General features: G+C 37.6%; 1 long non-coding RNA gene across 1 annotated transcript in view; it reads right to left on the reverse strand.

Moving 5' to 3' along the window:
- The window catches only part of LOC136033546 (uncharacterized), a 31,217-nt gene that overhangs the window by 7,974 nt on the left and 1,389 nt on the right, over window positions 1-21,854 (reverse strand). The gene's annotated exons all lie outside the window — the stretch shown is intronic.

Genomic DNA, 21,854 nt, shown 5'->3' on the forward strand with positions numbered 1-21,854 from the left:
GTATTGTCATAAAATTATGAAATGTTATCTCAATCGAACTTACTTGGCGTGGGTTGGGCAAATAAACTCTTAAGGGGAATGCATTTGCAAACCCGAACTGAAATTTGATTTACGAAAAAAAATATTTTTAATTTTTAGATCCTTAGGAAACACCCCGTAAAAGTCATAAAATCTTAATGAAAATCACACCATCAGATTTATCGTATTATACAACCATATTGTTGAGTATTTTTTGCCAGAAGAACGATCACGGATTCGTGTTTTTATTCCCAGGAATGATCCTATCAACCCGGGTGTCCTAGAATATCACAAGAGGGCTCATTTGAACGGCAATTAAAATTTCTAGTCCCCTTTTTATGTGACCAAAAATGGAGGGCAACTAGGCCCCCTCCCACGCACAATTTTTCCCGAAGTTACCTGAACAAAATTTTGAGATAGCCTTTTATTCAGCATAGTCGACAAATCTAATAACTGTATCTTTGAGATTGACTTAATCATCCACAGCACCCGGGGGAAGGGCTGCAAGGTATGGGCTTAGACCATTTTTTACATATAGTATGGGTTAATGGGAAGTATACAGACGTTTTCGGGGGAGAGGATTTTATTGGCAGGGGACTGGGGGAGAAGGTTGCATAGGAGGATCTTTCGATGGAAGAATTTTTCATGGGGGGAGGGAGTTTTCCATGAAGGGGGTGCCGGATTTCCCAGGATTATTCAAAGACGATCAGAAACTAAAATAAAACAAGTTGTTTAAACTGAAAGTAAGAAGCAACATTAAAACTAAAAACGAACAGAGAGTATTACGTATATGAGGGGTTTTCCCCCCTCTTCAAAATCTTGCTCTTCCCTTTAATTTTTTTTTTTAATACTTTCAAAAGATCTATTTATTCTAATTAAACCCTTTGTGATTCAGGAGTCATTCTTAAAGAATCGAAACCAAATTTGAACTTTAGCGTAAAAAGTGAGGTCTTGACGAGGGGGCAAACTTTCCCATATTCGTAATAATTTCGGTTCGTTTTAAGTTCACCAAGACATATAGCCCGAGTGAGTGAGAGGCAAATTTGGCACAAGCCCTTATTAGGTTTGTATAAAAATAGTGTTAGTTCATTTGTTGATCGATAAGTCTATCTGTCATCCGTCCATACGTCATTCCTAGGGTAAGACTAAGGTAGTCGTGACTAAGCAGACTAAGCGTGACTAAGACTAAGCAGTCGTGTCGCCAATAAGTATAAGTTGTCATTTATCAAATATTAAAAGGAGTAAAAAAAAGACAAATAATTCAGAGGCAACAATCCAACACAAGGGGTCATCAGGAGAATACACACTTACCTATAGGGTTTCGGCACTTTAAATTCCCTACCCAGGCAAGTGCCGCGCCTACCATAAATTCCCTATGATATCCCCGTGTTAGGTATCGCCCCAAAAATATATGCCTATGAAAAAACAAATGTAGAACAACCAAGTAACACCAAAACAAGCACCAGACGAGCTGTACTCCGGCGAGTTGATCGCAAATGCTTTGCTGTGTCAGGAACGAGCTCCAGTAGCTCCTCTGATCAAGAGTTATACATGCACCTGTAGAAAACCGATATAAACGTGACGTCGAAGCTTTCCTGGATTAACTGTGGGGTTTTAGCTATCTAAAACCCCCTAAAAGCCCTATGAAAAAACAAATATAAAACAACCAAGTAACACCAAAACAAGCTTATCATACCTTAATTCTGGCTCTCGTGTATTTAAGTAATATTTCTAATGGGAAAAACATTTACAAACCCAAACTGGAGCTTTGATTTTTTGAAGGAAAACATTTTTAATTTTCAGATCCTTATTGGTGGTGCGAAGCGCCACCCCAACACCTAGTTGGTGGGGAACTTCACGCCCCCCAAGCCCCCCCGCGCGCGTAAGTCGCGGGGGGTATATGTGTTTCAAACTACGTAAAACTTGCGAATATACAACATTCTTGGCTTTCCCATTGTCTCTGCATATACAAAGCCTTATGTACAAATAATGACGTCATATGCAAACGCTCTTTTCACAAACAAACAAACATGCATACACACAACTCGTTTTTATATAGATAGATAGATAGATAGATACAATACAAATTAACTGCGTAAAACTTGCGAATATACAACATTCTTTGCTGTCAAATTGTCGCTGCATATAAATAGATTGTCAGGTTTATCGACCCTCGAACATGCAACGTACAATCGTCCATGGGAAAAACAATCAGTATTAAGATCTATACCACATTTTTCTAATGATTGACCTTGAGCTTTGTTAATGGTGATTGCAAATGCTAATCGAATTGGGAATTGCAATCTTTTAAATTGAAAAGGCAGATCCGTTGGAATCATGGGAATCCGAGGAATAAGAACAGCCTCACCCTCAAAAGGCCCTGTCAAGATTGTGGCCTCTATTAGGTTTTCCATTGTTTTTTTTTACAGCAAGTCGCGTGCCATTGCAAAGCTTTGGTGGGTTGATATTTTTTAAAAGTATTATTGGTACGCCCATTTTTAGTTGTAGCACGTGTGGTGGAAACCCTGAAAGATCCACGGAATTTAAAAATTCAGATGGATAATTAACCGCTTCATTTGATTCCAAAACTGTGTCGACTGACTTGTAAAGGACTGCCTGGTCTCGAATCTTGGTCAAAACAATATTGTTGATTTCGTGGACGTCTATATTTTTGGGTGCAAGAATCGCTCTTTCACTTAGCCATTTATTATTTTTAGAATTGTTTAGAATATTCGGAAGCAGGTAGTTGTATACGTCCTGAAATTGAGTCTACTGGGAGCTTTCCGTTTCCAATTGCCAGCAATTGATCTGAAAATGTTTGACCAGAGTCATCGTTTTGCAATCGGACACGCATATTTGTAGTTAATTTTAATGTTTTTACGTGTGCCCATAAATTAGAATTTTTCAGGCAAGCATTCATTTCGTCTGCAGGGGTTGATTTCGGTATTATAGGTAATGTTTGCCTGAAATCTCCCGCAAGCAATATTAATGTGCTGCCAAAGGGTTTCGACTTCCCTCGCAAATCTTTCAAGCATTGATCCAGAGCCTCGAGCATTTTTTTGTGTGCCATTGTGCACTCATCCCAAACAATAAGTTTGCATTGCTGCAATACTTTACCCATCCCAGATGATTTGGAAATATTGCACGTGGGAGTTTCTGTAGAATGCAAATTCAGAGGCAATTTCAAAGCGGAAAGAGTAGTTCTTCCACCAGGCAGCAATGTTGCGGCTATTGCGGACGACGTAATTCCCAACGCTATATTATATATCGAATTGATGCCAGAATCAGTTTTATCACAAACGTTTTACCAGTACCTCCTGGCGTATCCAAAAAGAAAATTTCTCCAAGGTTGTTATCGACATAATGCATTATCGTATCAAAAATATCTTTTTGTTCCGACGTTAACTTGGAAATGTTATTTTGTACATACGACCATAGATCACTCGTACTGTAACTTTGTTCACGATCCAATTCTACACATGTCGAAACAGCAGCGATACGGTTAGGTGAAGGCATTTCCAAATCCTGAAGAGGTTTGTTTGCCATACGTAAGCAAAAATTTTTTTTGTAATAACTAAAGTGTAGTTATAAATTTCTGATGTAAAATCAAAAGTCTTATCTGACGTCTCTAACTGTTTTCGATGGAGTATATCTTCAGACATTTTTGACTTATATTTTTCCCATAACTCTGTAGGAGCTGATGGAGAGCAAGTTGTTAAAATGATGCCAAACAATGCGCGAATTTGACATGGAGTTGACGTTTTGCATGCGTCATTGATGCAGTTATCCCAGTGTTGGTCATTCTCCAATAAATTCAGAGCTTGGCATGCACTACGGTAAGTGTCATGTATAGTACCGTTTACAGTTCTCAAATACTCAAAGGATGTCGGACCGGGTACATTCACCAAAAGCAGGCGTAGAAAGAAGCATTCATGTTGATTGGGGCGAACGGTGTAGAGTCTTCCTATCGTGGTATCTTTGAAGATGGTAGGTTGGCCGTCGATTAACTTACCCTGTTTTCGACGTTCAAATACTTTATTTTTAGTATTCCACTTTAATACAAAGGCACTTCAGTATACAGCAGTTTTTTGCAAAAGAATCATTTTTGCAAACCGAAAAGAAAGTGGTTAACTTTGTATCCGGTGGATTCAGGGCTCTTTGTTGCACGTTGGTTTCCGAGAAATAAACACGTAGACCATTCTGTAAATGTACCGCTAAGTGAACAACAGCTGGACTACGTTCATGTATCGGAAATGAAAGAATTCGCCAAACAGCTTCATTACTGCTTATGTATCTTCCAGCCTGATATTGTACGATTTCGTCAATATCTTTGATTCCGGGCTGCAAGCCAAAAACTGCCATGTCACTGCCTTTGTTGACATATTTACATATGTATTTGATTGCCTTTACGGAGTTACAGCATTCAACGTTGTGTGCATTAAATGCTTTTGATAATAACGGGGAATATGGAACAACCCACTGGTTGTGGGTATTGTGGGTAACCATCATTGCCAGTAATTGTGTTGGATACTAAAAGTCGAGGATAGTGCTTTGTGCACCTTCCTTTGGCCATGCATGGTGAATTTTCGTTCAGTGCACCGCAAGGTCCATGTATCATATTTTTTACAATTATATCATGTAACCCCTTATCGACATTTTCATCAGGTTTTTCAGCGGAAATCACATCATCAATTTCGTTCGAAGTAATTTTTTTATGTAGCCAGATTAGAATATGTGCGTGTGGCAAACCTCGTTTTTGCCATTCCACTGAGTACATCCAGCATCGCACAGACCCAAACACTTCAAGTTTTACTATGTAGTTTATCAGTGGTTTCAACTTTTGCCGGAAGACACGGGCCGTAATGTCATGTCTATGAACCGCTGATTGTCCTTGAAGTAAAAGCTGCTGTATCTCGTCCCAAGATTGATTACATGTAAATGTAATAAATAAATCTGGACGACCATAGAGACGAACATACGCAATAGCATCTTGAGCATATTCATGCATATGACGGGGACTGCCAGCATATGACAAAGGTAAAATTGTTAATCTTCCCACGTTTGTGGTATTACCGTCATTTACAACTGCATCTCGCAATTGAATGTATTGTTCAGAGTGGAGCTTGGTCTGATTCAGGCGGATATATAGCAAACGTTCTGATTCAATTTTAGCATACATATCAACGACGTATTGGTGAAATAATTCACGGCATTTTAAAATATAATTTTCTCCATCCTGCCGAATCATTAGTCTATAGGAATAATAATGCATTGCACTGCATTTCTTATTCATTTCTTTGTTAGTGGCTGGATTCATCAATTTAATATTAAAGTGATAGCCGTCGGCTCCATCCCAAAAAATGATAGGATTTTGTAAGGCATCGTAGCATCGATGAGTTTCAGCAATTCTTAACAACTGAGCGTTTCGCTTATGAAGAATAATATCTCGAGGCAAAGACTGATCACCGACCATAACGATTGGCACTTCGTCGATAGTTGGAGCATTGTATCTACGCAAATGTTGGCCAGGAGGCGTTTTGTCAGCGGAAATAACAATTTTATGCGTATTAGTAGGCATCAAATCGATGGCTGTTTTGAACAGACGCACTAAATTATTATTTTCGTGGAAAAGATGTTGCAATTGGGAAACGATTGTCCTTTCAACTTTGAGAGAAATTTCACAACGTGCATTCAATTCAGAATTTTTATCACTGATGAAGTACAATTGTAAAAATTTATGATTCTCGCCTGAGAATGGTAGAAGGGACCATGCTCTATGATAAATTTGCCCTTTTACTTTGAAAGTAGACATAAATTGATCTGGATTTTCGATTTGGGCTCCAAATGACGTCATTTGGAAACATGAGTTATATTTTCTGATTTTTGACAAAAAACGCTTAGATTCTGACGTAGTTCCAGTAAGGAAAGTCTTCAGTGGCTCTGGTGGTGCAGCCAATAGAGGAAGTTTAACTTTTCCTGAGGCGCAACACATTCCCATTGTTTCACCATTGAATTTCAAGGCCTTGCAATAGGGACAAATTTTAGACATAGTCCCGATTTGAACACATCTACTCAAGCTATAATCATCGACTGGGCTGTACCTGAATGCCAGGCGATAACTATCAGGTTGCTCTGATTCCTCGGCACGCTTTCTTTTCTTACTTTCTCTATCAGCAGCAAGCCTGATTTCTTGCTGTTCTTGTGATTCCTCGGCACGCCTTCTTTTTTCACTTTCTCTTTTAGCAGCAAGTCTGGTTTCATGTTGCTCTGGTAGTTCCTCGGCATGCCTTCTTTTTTCACTTTCTCTTTTAGCAGCAAGTCTAGTTTCGCGTTGCTCTGGTAGTTCCTCGGAACGCTTTCTGTTCTTTCTTTCTCTATCAGCCTCAAGCCTGTTTCCTTGCTGTTCTTGTGATTCCTCGGTACGCTTTCTTTTCTTATTTTCTCTATCGGCCGCAAGCCTATTTTCACACTGTTGTTGTGGTTCCTCGTCACGCTTTATTTTCTTACTTTCTCTATCAGCCGCAAGCCTGTTTTCTTGCTGTTCTTGTGATTCCTCGGCACGCTTTCTTCTCTTACTTTCTCTATCAGCCGCAAGCCTGTTTTCTTGCTGTGCTTGAGATTCCTCAGCACGCTTTCTTTTCTTACTTTCTCTATCAGCCGCAAGTTTTTTGGCATAGACTCTTTGAGTAGCTCTTTGAGCACTTTCAACATAATTATTCCAAGTAGACATCTTCTAATTTTTACTAATTCGTGACGAGTTGAAGTTAGGCGTTGAATAGCAGGAACCTAACAAAAAACAAAACTAATTCTAAAATATTCAGGTAATTTTCTATTTTGTAATAAAAACTAAAAATTATTGCTCAGACAACATAAATATTTTTGATGTTTACATAATAGCTTTATTGGTTCTGGACTGAAAACTAAATATATATATATATATATATATATATATATATATATATATATATATATATATATATATATATACTAGCTGTTGGGGTGGCGCTTCGCGCCACCCCAACACCTAGTTGGTGGGGGCGCTTCGCGCCCCCCCAAGCCCCCCCGCGCGCGTAAGTCATTATGCGCTATATTAGTTACGCGCCATTGTAGTTGTGTCCCTGTGTCCCACCTGTGAATATAGATAGATTTATATATGTGTTTCAAACTACGTAAAAATTGCGAATATACAACATTCTTGGCTTTCCCATTGTCTGTCCATATACAAAGCCGTATGTACTAATAATGACATCATATGCAAACGCTCTTTTTACAAACAAACAAACATGCATACACACAACTCGTTCTTATATAGATAGATAGATAGATAGATACAATACAAATTAACTATGTAAAACTTGTGAATATACAACAGTCTTCGCTGTCCCATTGTCTGTGCGTATAAATAGATTGTCAGGTTTACCGACCCTCAAAGATGCAACATACAATTGTACATTGGTAAAGCAATCTGTATTAAGATCTATACCGCATTTTTCTAGTGATTGCCCTTGAGCTTTGTTGATGGTGGTTGCAAATGCTAATCGAATTGGGAATCGCAATCTTTTAAATTGAAAAAGCAGATCCGTTGGAATCATGGGAATGCGAGGAATAAGAACAGCCTCACCCTCATAAGGCCCTGTCAAGATTGTGGCATCTATTAGGTTTTCCATTGTTTTTTTTACGGCAAGTCGCGTGCCATTGCAAAGCTTTGGTGGGTTGATATTTCTTAAAAGTATTATTGGTACGCCTATTTTTAGTTGTAGCAGGTGTGGTGGACACCCTGAAGGATCTATGGAATTTAAAAATTCAGATGGATAATTAACCGCTTCATTTGGTTCCGAAATACAAATTAACTGCGTAAAACTTGAGAATATGCAACATTCTTCGCTGTCCAATTCTCGCTGCATATAAATAGATTGTCAGGTTTACCGACCCTCGAACATGCAACCTACAATTGTCCATGGGAAAAACAATCAGTATTAAGATCAATACCACATTTTTCTAATGATTGACCTTGAGCTTTGTTAATGGTGATTCCAAATGCTAATCGAATTGGGAATTGCAATCTTTTAAATTGAAAAGGCAGATCTGTTGGAATCATGGGAATGCGAGGAATAAGAACAGCCTCACCCTCAAAAGGCCCTGTCAGGATTGTGGCCTCTATTAGGTTTTCCATTGTTTTTTTTACGGCAAGTCGAGTTCCATTGCAAAGCTTTGGTGGGTTTATGTTACGTAACAATATTATTGGTACGCCTATTTTTAGTTGTAGCACGTGTGGTGGAAACCCTGAAAGATCTATGGAATTTAAAAATTCAGATGGATAATTAACCGCTTCATTTGGTTCCAAAACTGTGTCGACTGACTTGTAAAGGACTGCCTGGTCTTGAATCTTGGTCAAAACAATATTGTTGATTTCGTGGACGTCTATATTTTTGGGTGCGAGAATCGCTTTTTCACTTAGCCATTTATTATTTTTATAATTTTTTAGAATATTCGGAAATACTTTTTCAATCAATTCATTTTTGGACGTCACTAACTTACAGAAATCAGCAGGTAGTTGTATACGTCCTGAAATTGAGTCTACTGGGAGCTTTCCGTTTCCCATTGCCAGCAATTGATCTGAAAATGTTTGACCAGAGTCATCGTTTTGCAATCGGACACGCATATTTGTAGTTAATTTTAATGTTTTTACGTGTGCCCATAAATTAGAATTTTTCAGGCAAGCATTCATTTCGTCTGCAGGAGTTGATCTAGGTATTATAGGTAATGTTTGCCTGAAATCTCCCGCAAGCAATATTAAGGTGCTGCCAAAGGGTTTCGACTTCCCTCGCAAATCTTTCAAGCATTGATCCAGAGCCTCGAGCGATTTTTTGTGTGCCATTGTGCACTCATCCCAAATAATAAGTTTGCATTGCTGCAATACTTTACCCATCCCAGATGATTTGGAAATATTGCACGTGGGAGTTTCTGTAGAATGCAAGTTCAGAGGCAATTTCAAAGCGGAATGAGCAGTTCTTCCACCAGGCAGCAATGTTGCGGCTATTCCGGACGACGCAATTGCCAACGCTATATCATTTTTAGATCGAATTGATGCCAGAATCAGTTTTATCACAAACGTTTTACCAGTACCTTCTGGCGCATCCAAAAAGAAAATTTCTCCAACGTTGTTATCGACACAATGCATTATCGTATCATAAATGTCTTTTTGTTCCGACGTTAACTTGGAAATGTTATTTTGTACATACGACAATAGATCACTCGTACTGTAACTTTGTTCACGATCCAATTCTACACATGTCGAAACAGCAGCGATGCGGTTAGGTGAAGGCATTCCCAAACCCTGAAGAGGTTTGTTTGCCATACTTATGCAAATATCTTCTATAACAACTAAAGTGTAGTTATAAATTTCTGGTGTAAAATCAAAAGTCATGGCTGACGTCTCTAACTGTTTTCGAAGAAGTATATCTTCGGACATTTTTGACTTATATTTTTCCCATAAATCTGTAGGAGCTGATGGAGAGCAAGTTGTTAAAATGATGCCAAACAATGCACGAATTTGACTTGGGGTTGACGTTTCGCACGCGTCATTGATGCAGTTATCCCAGTGTTGGTCATTCTCCAATAAATTCAGAGCTTGGCATGCACTACGGTAAGTGTCATGTATAATACCATTTACAGTCCTCAAATACTCAAAGGATGTCGGACCGGGTACATTCACCAAAAGCAGGCGTAGAAAGAAGCATTCATGTTGATTGGGGTGAACGGTGTAGAGTCTTCCTATCGTGGTATCTTTGAAGATGGTAGGTTGGCCGTCGACTGACTTACCCTGTTTTCGACGTTCAAATACTTTATTTTTAGTATTCCACGTGTAATACGAAGGCACTTCAGTATACAGCAGTTTTTTCGCAAAAGAATTATTTTTGCAAAGCGAAAAAAAAGCTGTTAATGTTGTATCCGGTGGATTCAGGACTCTTTGTTGCACGTTGGTTTCCGTGAAATAAACACGTTGACCATTCTGTAAATGTACCGCTAAGTGAACAACAGCTGGACTACGTTCATGTATCGGAAATGAAAGAATTCGCCAAACAGCTTCATTACTGCTTATGTATCTCCCAGCCTGATATTCTACGATTTCATCGAAATCTTTGATTTCGGACTGCAAGCCAAAAACTGCCATGTCACTGCCTTTGTTGACGTATTTACATATATATTTGATTGCCTTTACGGAGAAACAGTATTCAACGTTTATGTGTGCATTAAATGTTTTTGATAATAAAGGGGAATATGGAAAAACCCACTGGTTATCTACTTCGATGGTGGTACCGTTACGCTTCTTTATTATCGCTGTTTTACCGCCATCTTCAGTAGATCTTCTTCTATATTGTGGGTAACCATCATTGCCAGTAATTGTTTTGGGTACTAAAAGTCGAGGATATTGCTTTGTGCACCTTCCTTTGGCCATGCATGGTGAATTTTCGTTCAGTGCACCGCAAGGTCCATGTATCATATTTTTTACAATAATATCATGTAACCCCTTATCGACATTTTTATCAGGTATTTCAGCGGAAATCACATCATCAATTTCGTTTGAAGTAATTTTTTTATGTAGCCAGATTAGTATATGTGCGTGTGGCAAACCTCGTTTTTGCCATTCCACTGAGTACATCCAGCATCGCACTGACCCAAACACTTCATGTTTTACAAGGTAGTTGATATTAAATTTTTCGACTATGCTGAACAAAATTGTTATCTCAAAATTTTGATCCGGGGACTTTGGGATAAAATGAGCTTAGGAGGGGCCTAGTTGCCCTCTAATTTTTTCGATCACTTAACAAGGGCACTAGAACTTTTAATTTCCGTTCGAATGAGCCCTCTTTTGAAACTGTAGGACCACTGGATCGATATGATCATCCACGAGAAAAAAAAACAAACAAACACGCATTCAAAATCTTTCTTCTGGCAAAAAATACAAAATTCCACATTTTTGCAGATAGGAGTCTGAAGCTTCTACAGTAGGGTTCTCTGTCACGCTGAATCTAATGGTGTGATTTCCGTTAAGATTATATGACTTTTAGGGAGGATTTCACTCTTTTTCCGAAAATAAGGCAAATTTTCTTGACTCGTAACTTTTGATAGGTAGGCTAAGACCAAACTTGAAAAAAATAAAAATTTAAAATCAGCATAAAAATCAGGTTCTTTTGATGTACCTTTTGGTAACAAAATTCCGTTTTTTAGAGTTTCGGTTAATATTGAGCTAGGTCACTCCTTACTTACAGTTCGTCAACGAGCTGTTTGATTAAATTAAAAAGAACAAGTTTTTTTCAACTGAAAGTAAGGAGCAACATTAAAATTCTAAACGAACGGAAACGTTTCTGTATAAGAAAGGTTACCACTCTCCTCACTACCCTGCAGTTTGTGTTAAACTTTTTAGTATAAAGGGTTCTATTATAATTAAAAGGTCCTTGTGTTTCAGGAGCTGTTCTTAAAAAAATGGGCAGGCAGTCAAATAGTGGCAACCCCTTCACATGCAGAAATATTTCTGTTAGTTTAGAGTTTGAATGTTGCTGCTTACTTTCAGTTGAAAAGTTTTTTTTTTATTTGATCCATATCTAGCCAAATGTCAAAGGACTTTTCAAGTAGGTTGCACGATCATTGAAGTACATGTTGAAAAATGTAGGATCCACGATGGTCCCCATAAGTACTCCACTCCTGACTGGTTGCAGTTCAGAAGACAGTATTGCCATTGCAGTTGTACACTATCCCTTTCTGAGTCTCTTACCCAATCTACAATATCTTTGTGCATCTCTAATGCCTTTACATTCAAAATTTTTAGTTGGTACATTTTCAAAGGCTTAGGCTTGGTTGATCAATATTACATCCACTGGTAGACCATTATCTGGGCAAAAAGCCATATGACTCAATTAGATTGGTATCAGTTGAATGTGTTTTTCGACAAACATGTTGGCTTTTGCTTCAGAGCTGTTTTTTTTTTTCGAGGTGGGACGCCAGTGCTTTATTTATGATGCCACCAAGTACGTTACATAGAATCAATGAGAGACTTATAGGCCAATCTTTTGATACCCTCTCTTTACAGTTAAACAGCACGATAATATATTTTTGGGATTAATTGCTCTGCCTGGGAGAGTGGTGTGTTGGTTGTGGGTAGGGGGGAGAAATTTGTACCAAAGCTGGAGTTTAAGAAGTTTGCTTCTTCTCTTGTTGCTGAAGCTTTTTTTTACCATATTCTCTCATTAGCTCTAGGATATCTTATCTAGATGAATTAAATGCGAAACATGACACCAAAACATCTTAAGGTTTAGCTTACAGCCAGCTGCAATCACCTCTTCATAATCCCTCACAACCTTCTAGGTAATTGTATTTCTTAAACCTGCCATGGTGGTTATTACATTTACACATTAATTAATAAAAATTAATCCATGCACTTTTCTTTTTCCTAATTCCTCTTCTTACTTCTTTTGGCAACTCAATGTTCTCACTTACACTGCATCTTCCTATCTGATCCAGGATAGGTCCTACTCTATCTGTTCATAATCTGTGAGATTTCTTTAGCCTATTCCCTTCTTGTTATTTATCTGTATCTCAGTAACAATGCAGATATGGTCACTGCTTACAATAGCAAGATGCTAAGATACAGAGAGAACTCATTTAGGATCATTTGACACACCTGAGTCAAATAAGGAAGGTTGCTGGTGGTGCCTAAGCTGTGTTGACTGGTCAACAATCTCTATCAGCAGGTTATTGGCAAGGGAATTCATAGCAACACTGAAGGGGCTACTTTCAGGGGGAGAGGTACCCTATGCCTTCAACCAAATCAACTTCATGCACATTAGAATCTCCAAAAAAAAATTGAATCCTCTTGGGAAAAAATCTTTACAATAAATCAGATATGTATGCGTGAAATAAATTGAGTAAGGGTAAATTGACTTTGGTAAACTATACCTATCATAAATGATTCAGATCAAATATAGATTTTCAAACAAAATTTTCAACCCAACTACTAGTTGAATGAATAAGAGGGTAACTCACGGTTTTAGCTTTCAGTCCAGTTCTACAATATATTACAACTCCTCCACAACATTTTGGGTTATCAAAATTACTACAGAGCTTGAATCCAGGAATTTGAATGTGAGAGTTTTCCAGCTTGTGTACTAAATTTTTTTGGGCTTAATTTCTAATAAATACAATAGTCTAAATAAAATGACTAAATTTCGCATAAATGCGACTAACTTCAAATAAAAACGAAACGCAGTTCAGTTCAACAGGTTTTGGAGCAAGAACATCAGAGTTTGTGTAAAGCACAAAAACAACTTTTCCAAATTCATTTAAGTTAGTAAGAGTGTTGCAAGTTTTAAGGATTTTGCTGCACTATCATAGCTCATTGAGTTTGTTGAAATTCCAATGCTCTGTAGATCCCTATTTTCATGACATTGCTCCTTATTTAGATAACCATCTGCTGTGGCTACATAGGGACTGGGAGTCCCAAGGGCTCCCTATTTTTTACAACATTGACCTCATTTCTGATTCCCAGATTCTGCTCACCTGCAGCAGCACATCTTTTTATCTGCTTGGCTAATTCCTTTTTTTGGCTTCCCTCTTTGGGGTTGTCTGCCTTTTCTAGAGCATGGGAGATTAAGAAGTTCTGCTTTCTACTTATCTAAAGTAATTGAAAACAGCATGGGATCAGGCCTAATAACAGCTTGGGTTTTGGGATTTTATGAGTTTTGTGCTTCTGGCATATGTCAAATGTTCAAAATACTAATTACATTAACTTTGACCTCATTCTTTAAGAATTTTCTAATGAAAAGTTCATCCTCTGCTTTAAGTGGTATACCGTAAGCAATGGTGTTTAAGCATTTGTTAAATTTGTCTTGTTTGTGCTTGCTTATTTTTCAAATATGTTGTTTGTTTCCTACTTTAATAACTTTTTCAAATGGCTTTGTTATCCAAATATTGAAGCTATTTTCTTTATTTCTATTTACTAATTTGTTACAAATGAACTAAATTGCTGGATTACTAGTGTTAAAGGAAACAAAATTGCTTAACTTATGAAGTTTAAACCTAAGACAAAAACTCTAATCTTAACATGAGAAAATAAGTTTAATGTGTGCATCATTTTTGTGAGAGCATTTTGCCTGTCCTTGGGGGATTGCTGGGGTCAGAATAGAACCTTAGACATTTTTAGGAATTGGAGCTGTTTATTATACACATTTACTACAACCTTTGCAGGAGATACAGTTTTCAGTAAATTGAATATTAAATGCACTCAAACAGCCTTTAGTTGAGCTTCATATCTGGGCATCCTGTAACCAAAATCTAGACAAACAAAAACTGGAGCTACTATAAATTTACCTTCAAACTTAATATTAGCAGAAGCCTTTCTCTTATATCCAAATGAATCACCAGTTACAGAGCTGAAAGGTTCCTGTCAACAAATAATTTAAATCAAGTTTAGAATTTTAGGTTTTTTGAAACTATCTTTTTATGGCACTTGGTATTAACCAAGTGGCATATTTCTAATAAGGAAGAGAACCACTAGCATCAGATGAAATGAAAATTGTATTGTTATTTACTGAAAAATCTTTCAAAATTGTAAACCTAGTCAAGAACATAAATACCCTTTGCTTATTCCTAAAAAACTCAGTTTACTATGGCCCCAAGATCTGCTTTCAAGCATTTGCAGCCTTTGGTGTTTAAACCCCCAAGACGAACTCAGCATTCCCTTCTTCATTGTTCTAATATCTGACAACAAAAGTAAGTTGGATCTGGTGAGCCTGTTACTTAGCACTAACAGTGTGATTAACTTTTAGCCTTTGACCATTCGTAGCACAAGCGTTTTAATAATGAAAATCTCCTGTTAACTGTTTATTGTTTAATGAACAGCCTGGAGCTCAAATTGAGCTGCCTGTTGAAAAAATAATACAGGAATTAATTTCATTCCTGGCCTAAATGGCTTGCTTTGCTTTCTCTGCTTTGACAAAAAATTGTTATTGGTACAGCAGTTTGTCCCTTTTCAAAGGTAAGATAGTGAAGTCATTAGGCAGATCTTGTTATATTTCTTGGAGGAGTTAAGTCAGTCTTCTTCTTAGTAGAGGCCTCCTCCAGGCCACTCAGTCCATCCCTAGGTGGCAGATACGGGACACCCTACATATATGTAGGATATCTCCCTAGGAAGCCTGGACCAAGGGGTACCTAGTCCCTGGGGATCCATAAAGAAACTGAGGCACCCTCACCAGGGGCTGTAAAGCCCCTGGTGAGTGTACACCCATTGGGTGTACACTCAAGTGGGCCCATTGTCACGTGGACACATTCCATGAGTTACAAACTTCTCTGGCAATGAGTTAAATTGCATGGTGATGCAGAACAAATTGTGGGAGGATTCTCAATAGGAGGATAAATGCAAAAGAGCAGAAGATACAGAGCTACTTATGTCTAATAGCGCCAGTGTAAAATTCTTCATCTAAATAGAATCTGTTTCTCTGACTCATTCTAATGAAATATCACAAAAAATAATGAAAATACAATACTTTCAAACCGAACTGGGCTATATATTTGCACATAAGGGAGGGGGGGTAAAGTATAGTGGGTCTTCATGAAAAATTTGTTAGGTATAATTATTCTGCATATTATGAAGTAAGAATTGTTTTCTAACTTCACACTGTTCAAATACTTTACCCCCCCTCCACCCAATGTGCCAACATGTAATCTAAATTATATATTTCCCATCTATTCTGTCAATTGTCTTTGTCTTGTCTCATGCTAAACTGAAAGAAACTAACAAACAAACCGTTTCTACAGTCCATCAATGGATAAAGAACTTAAAATAGGCACTTTAACAGATAAGTACCAGTCCAGATGGACAACAGCCTCTGCAACTTGACAGAGAGGATTGGCTCACTGCTGTCAATGATTCAGACAAGAAACTCTCCTTTGTAAATATGAATATAAGCAGAAACTGAAAAGCTTTAAGTACTACCACGTCCAGGGTAACCAACAATCCTTTTTTTATGCCAAACCTTCTACTGTGTCCAGAATAACTAACGACCTTGCTACCACATACAGGGAAACAAACAACCTTCATAGGCCTAAGACGACCTCCCAATAGGACGAAACTTTAATATTGATAAACATCAGTTTTTAATATTGGCATGCAACTGCCAAACTTTAGCAACACCTTGGAAAATCAATCTCCTATTGAGAGAAATTAACAGATGCAAATGAGATGTAGTTTGCCTGGCTGAGATGCACCTCCCCTAAGATGGAGAAGAAAGTATTCTTGGAACCACTTTCTTATTGACAGGACGTACTGACAATATTCACCTACAGGGTGTCGCTTTCATTCTCCCTCTAGCCACCAGAAGGTCACTGATCACCTTCACCCCTGTGATGAAAAAAATTCCAACCATCCATCTAAAAGAACTGATCAAAAATCTCTCAGTTGTCCAAATATATGCTCTGGACTCTACCTGGAATGGAGAAGACTAGGATCAGTTTTACTTCATTACAGAGTGTAAATGACCAGATGCCCAGAAACAATATGCTAATTGTCATGGAGGACTTCAATGCAATAGTGGGCAGTAGTCAAGCCAGTTGGAAAGATGTCATGGGACAATATGGACACAGGCGTCTTAATGTAAGGGGGGAAAAGCTAATTGACTTGTATGGAGAGCCTCACCACTTCAAACACAGACACGAAAATAAGGTTACATGAAGATAACCTGATGGAATGACTGAAATCATGATTGAATATATTCTGATATCCAGGCAATGTAAGTCTTCATTTAACAGACACTGTTTCACTCTTTGTAGGACACTTTGATTTGGATCACACTGCTGATGTCTACACTTAAGCTAAAATTAAAATGACTTTCCCAGACAATAAAGATCCTCAGATTCCAAACAGAACTTTTCAGCAACTCTACCAAAAAAGATACTTATACCACTAGCCTCTCAACAAAACTATGGGACATCATGAGTATATCCACACCCCTGACAGCTCCTGAGGAGATTGAGAGCTTAGCTAAACATGCTACATATGTAATAATAGAGACAGCAAATGGCATACTTGGTGGACAGACTAAAGATGAAAAACCTTTGATCACTGAAGACATAATACAGCAATGTGACCAGAAACTCCTATACAGCAACAAACCTGACCAAAGTAGCTGAGACACCAACAAACAACTTAAAAAAAAGTCGAATGAGAAGTTCCAAAGGTACTCCAAACCCACTTTGGCAAGAAGTGTAAGAACAGTGAAACCCAGTTCAAGAAAGGCAACAGTCACCAGTTCTTCAAAACAGTCAGAGGATTATCAACCAGGAGAGATCCTAAAACGTCCATGATCTTGGACAAACAGGGCAACAATATCAATGATACAAAACAAAAGCTCACCCAATGAAAAGAATATTTTGAGGAGAAATTAAACCCATAATTAGTAACAGCTCCAAATGTCCTAAACTACATCTCAATAACAAAGTGTGACATCCCTCTACCTCCAATAAGATCCAAGACCAAAGTGACCACAGAGTCCATGAAGCATGGTAAAGCTCCATGATCAGATGGTATCTGCGTGACTAATAAATGTTGACTCAGAAGATGCTGTTGATCTATACCATAGTATTATAACAGCCATTTGGGCCACTGGATATGTCCCATGAGAGTGGTGTAAGGCTGCAATAGTCCCAATTCACAAAAATGGCTAGAAGAAAGAGTGTGGAAACTACTGGCATACCAGCCTGACAAGCCACCAAACCAGAATCCTGACTAGGATCCTCCTCCATAGAAAACAAGCAATCACTGCTCATGATATCAATGTGTATCAAGCTGAGTTTTGCCCAGGACAATCTACTATTTGGAATGCTATACCAAGTTTAAAAGACCTCTATCAACAATTAAATAGAAAAAAAAACTAATTTTTTTAGCTGAAAGTAAGGAGCAGCATTAAAACTTAAAACAAACAGAAATTACTCTGTATATTAAATAGGTTGTCCCCTCTGCAATCCCTCGCTCTTTACGCTAAAGCTTTTAATTGTTTTAAAAAGTAGAATTGTGGCAAAGAGTCAAGCTTTAGTGTAAAGAGCAAGGGATTACAGAGGGGACAACCCATTTCATATACGGAGTAATTTCTGTTCGTTTTAAGTTTTAATGTTGCTCCTTACTGTCAGCTAAAAAAATTAGTTTTTTTTTATTTAATTTCTGAACGTTTTTGAATTAATGCATGTTTGGTTTTGGCTCTCCACACATAAGTTATTAAAATTAAATTTGTATATTAATTCTTTTTTGGCCAAATGGCTTTCTCTTAGTTTTGATCAGACGATTTTGAGAAATAAGGGGTGGAGAAGGAGGCCTAGTTGCCCTCCAATTTTTCGGTTACTTAAAAAGGCAACTAGAACTTTTAATTTTTAACGAACGTTTTTATTAGTAAAAAATATACGTAACTTAAGAATTAACTTACATAACAAACTTTCATAACCTTATATTTTCATTATGTATACAAGGGGGTTTGTACCCTTGTTAACACCTCGCTCTTTACACTAAATCGTAAGTTTCGTCCCAATTCTTTAAGAATGACCCCTGAATCAGAAAGGCTGTAGAATAAATAGTTGAAATTACTAAAAATACTTTAGCACAAAGAGCAAGGTATTATCTCCTCCTAAATACCTCGCTCTTTATGCTAAAGTATTATTAGAACCCCTCATATTTGTAATAATATCTGTTCGTTTTAAGTTTCAATGCTACTCCTTCCTTTCATTTGAAAAAAGTTTTCATGTTTATTTTTCATTGTTTTCTTAAAGTAATGCTAGAAAATCCTGCACCCTTTTCATTGAATTTTTCTTCCCCCAGGACAAATTCCTCCAAGTAGCCCCCTCTCCTCAGCCCCACCCCCAAACAAAATAAAATCCCCCTGAAAACGTCTGTACACTTCCCAATAACCATTACTATATGTAAACACCAGTCATAGTTTGTAAATTGCAGCCCCTCCCCCAGGGATTGTGGGGGAGTAAGTCATCCCCAAAGACATAGTTATTATGGTTTTCGACTATGCTATCTCAAAATTTTGATCCATTGACTTTGGAAAAAAATTAGTGTGGGAGGGGGCCTAGATGCCCTCCAGTTTTTTTGGTCACATAAAAAGGGCACTAGAACTTTTCATTTCCGTTACAATGAGCCCTCTTGCGACATTCTAGGACCACTTGGTCAATACGATGTCCCCTGGGAAAAAGAAAAAAAAAAACAAATAAACACGCACCCATGATTTGTCTTTTGGTAAAAAATACAGAATTCCACATTTTTGTAGATAGGAGCTTGAAACTTATACAGTAGGGTTCTCTGATACGCTGAATCTGATGGTGTCATTTTCGTTAAGATCCTATGGCTTTTAGGGGGTGTTTTCCCCTATTTTCTTAAATAAGGCCAATTTTCTCAGGCTCGTAACTTTTGATGGGTAAGACTAAACTAGATGAAACTTATATATTTAAAATCAGCATTAAAATGTGATTCTTTTGATGTAGCTATTGATATCAAAATTCAATTTTTTAGAGTTTTGGTTACTATTGAGCTGGGTTGCTCCTTACTACAGTTTGTTACCACAAACTGTTTGATTCATTGATTTCCAACAGGCCTTTGACCTCATATAGAGGAAAGTCTTTGGCATATTCTAAAATACTATGGTGTCCCAGTTAAAATCATCAAAATTGTTGAGGACATGTACAAAAAGCTCAAAAGCAAAATTCTAACTACAGACGGCCTCTCTGATGTATTCTTGACAACTTCTGGAGTCCTCAACAGATGCATCCTATCCCTGGATCTGTTCAACCTATTCCTGAATGTCATCCTTTCCCTGATACCCACTGGGTGTGGGGCAAAATAGGTGGGATCTTACTCAATAAACTATGATATGCTGACAATATCAACCAGCTAGCTACACCCCTCCCCACAAGAACTCTAAAGACAGGCAGACAGCATCTCTCAAGCAACCAAGTCGTATGGGATGTACATTAATACAAATAAGACTAAAGTCATGCTTACCTCATTCCATGACCTGGACACCACAAACTCATATACAGGCTCCAGTCTCTCTTCAGTCTCTGACCTGTTAAGACATATTAAGACCTTTTGATTAAGTAAGGCAACCTGAGTTGCAAGACTAAATGACAAAATTAAAACAATTTTTTCCTGAATGCAGATTATGGGTTACTTCAAATGCAGTCAAATGTGTTAATTGCAGTTCTTGGTTCCATGCAGGAACTGAAAAGCATGCTAGGATAGAAATCACTAGCTGGAATAACTCCTGGATGTGCCTAGATTGCTTTACTAAGTCTAAGGTAAATTGTACTTCTTCTCCAGTGCTTTCTATCAATCTGGAACCTCTTGGACACCCCGTACCGCTGTTGAAAGAAGAAGGATTCTTAGCATTCTAAGTGATCTGAGCACCTCTAAAAATCTTCCAGACACTCCGCTCAGCCAGTTTCCTCTATTGACTGAAGAACCAACCATTTCTAACAAGGCTGGTACTAGTTTGTGTGATCCTACAATTTCCATTGTCCCTCCCCAGTGCTAGGGCTGTTCTGAAGGGAAAACAAATGCATCTTGCCAAACAATTGACTGTAGCATTGATAAATCAGTTCAAATGGACACTGTCCCTACACCTCTCATCTTACAACCAGATATTACCAAAATCTTGGTTTTACAAGAAAAGTTAATGGATGCACTAACTTTCATCTCCTATTTTTGGACAATTCAACAAAGTGATCTAGCAAATCAACCTACATATAATTCCATTTTGAATGAGGTTAATAACACTTTCATCCCTGACCATAAAAAAGTGTAATGTCCATAAACCCAATGAATATTGATGAAGGACTTAGAGGATTAAATCCAGTGATACCTGTCACAACAAGTGACATAAATCCGAAAATTTTCATTGACCTCAATCCATCCTTGATACAGCCTAATTATAATGGTAACCTTGATTACCACATTACAGATGCCCAAAAACGTGTGCACATTAACAAGGTGAATAGCCTGCATAATAAGACAGTCTTTTCTGATAATAAACGAAAATGTGCTAATATAATAATGGCAGGTTCTTACCAATTAGGAGATAATTGGGCATTTGAACAAATTTTTTCTTCAACCAAGCTCCAGCAAAAAAGTGTTTTCGAAAATAGAGTTCAGGCAAATTACACTAAATAAAATGAGCTCAGTGATTTTTAACCAAGTGCATCAACCAAGTTCCAGCAAAAAAGCTTAGTAAGTTTGAAGCAAATGTCACAACCTATTCTTATGTTCAAAAAAATACAGAATGAAATTATTATTTCCAAGGGTCCTAAAAGGGCTTAAAATTGAAATTGCAAGAAAAGCAATTATTATATAGGGAAAGAGCATAAGAAATGGTATCTATTGGTAGCCTATGTTCAATTTATGGTAAAATTCTAGTTAATTGACTTTTTTCTATCTTGAAAAGGGTTTAGGTTAGGAAAATGAACCTTTCAGGGATGGGTCTAAAGGCTAAATTGTGTCCCAGGAAGTTGTTTTCAAGGACCCACCTCTACTCCTTCTCCCTCTAGAGGACCCTGAAATTTGCCTACATGACAGGTCTATACTTATTGAAATTTTGATAAAACAACATTTTACCTTAATTTTAAGTTACTAGTTGCTTTTTCTCTGCCTTTAGTTCTGAAAATGTAATTCCTGTTATTTGAGTAGAATTTTGAGCCATATCAATGTTTTCTTTCAAAATTTAGGAAATTTGCAAGGTTTCAGTTTTATAACACATATTTTCAAAGGTCATCAAAGGTCAGGGCCCTCTAGAGGGAGG

The sequence above is a fragment of the Artemia franciscana genome, chromosome 12 (genome assembly GCF_032884065.1).
Source record: "Artemia franciscana chromosome 12, ASM3288406v1, whole genome shotgun sequence".
In the NCBI taxonomy this organism is placed as follows: Eukaryota; Metazoa; Arthropoda; class Branchiopoda; order Anostraca; family Artemiidae; genus Artemia; species Artemia franciscana.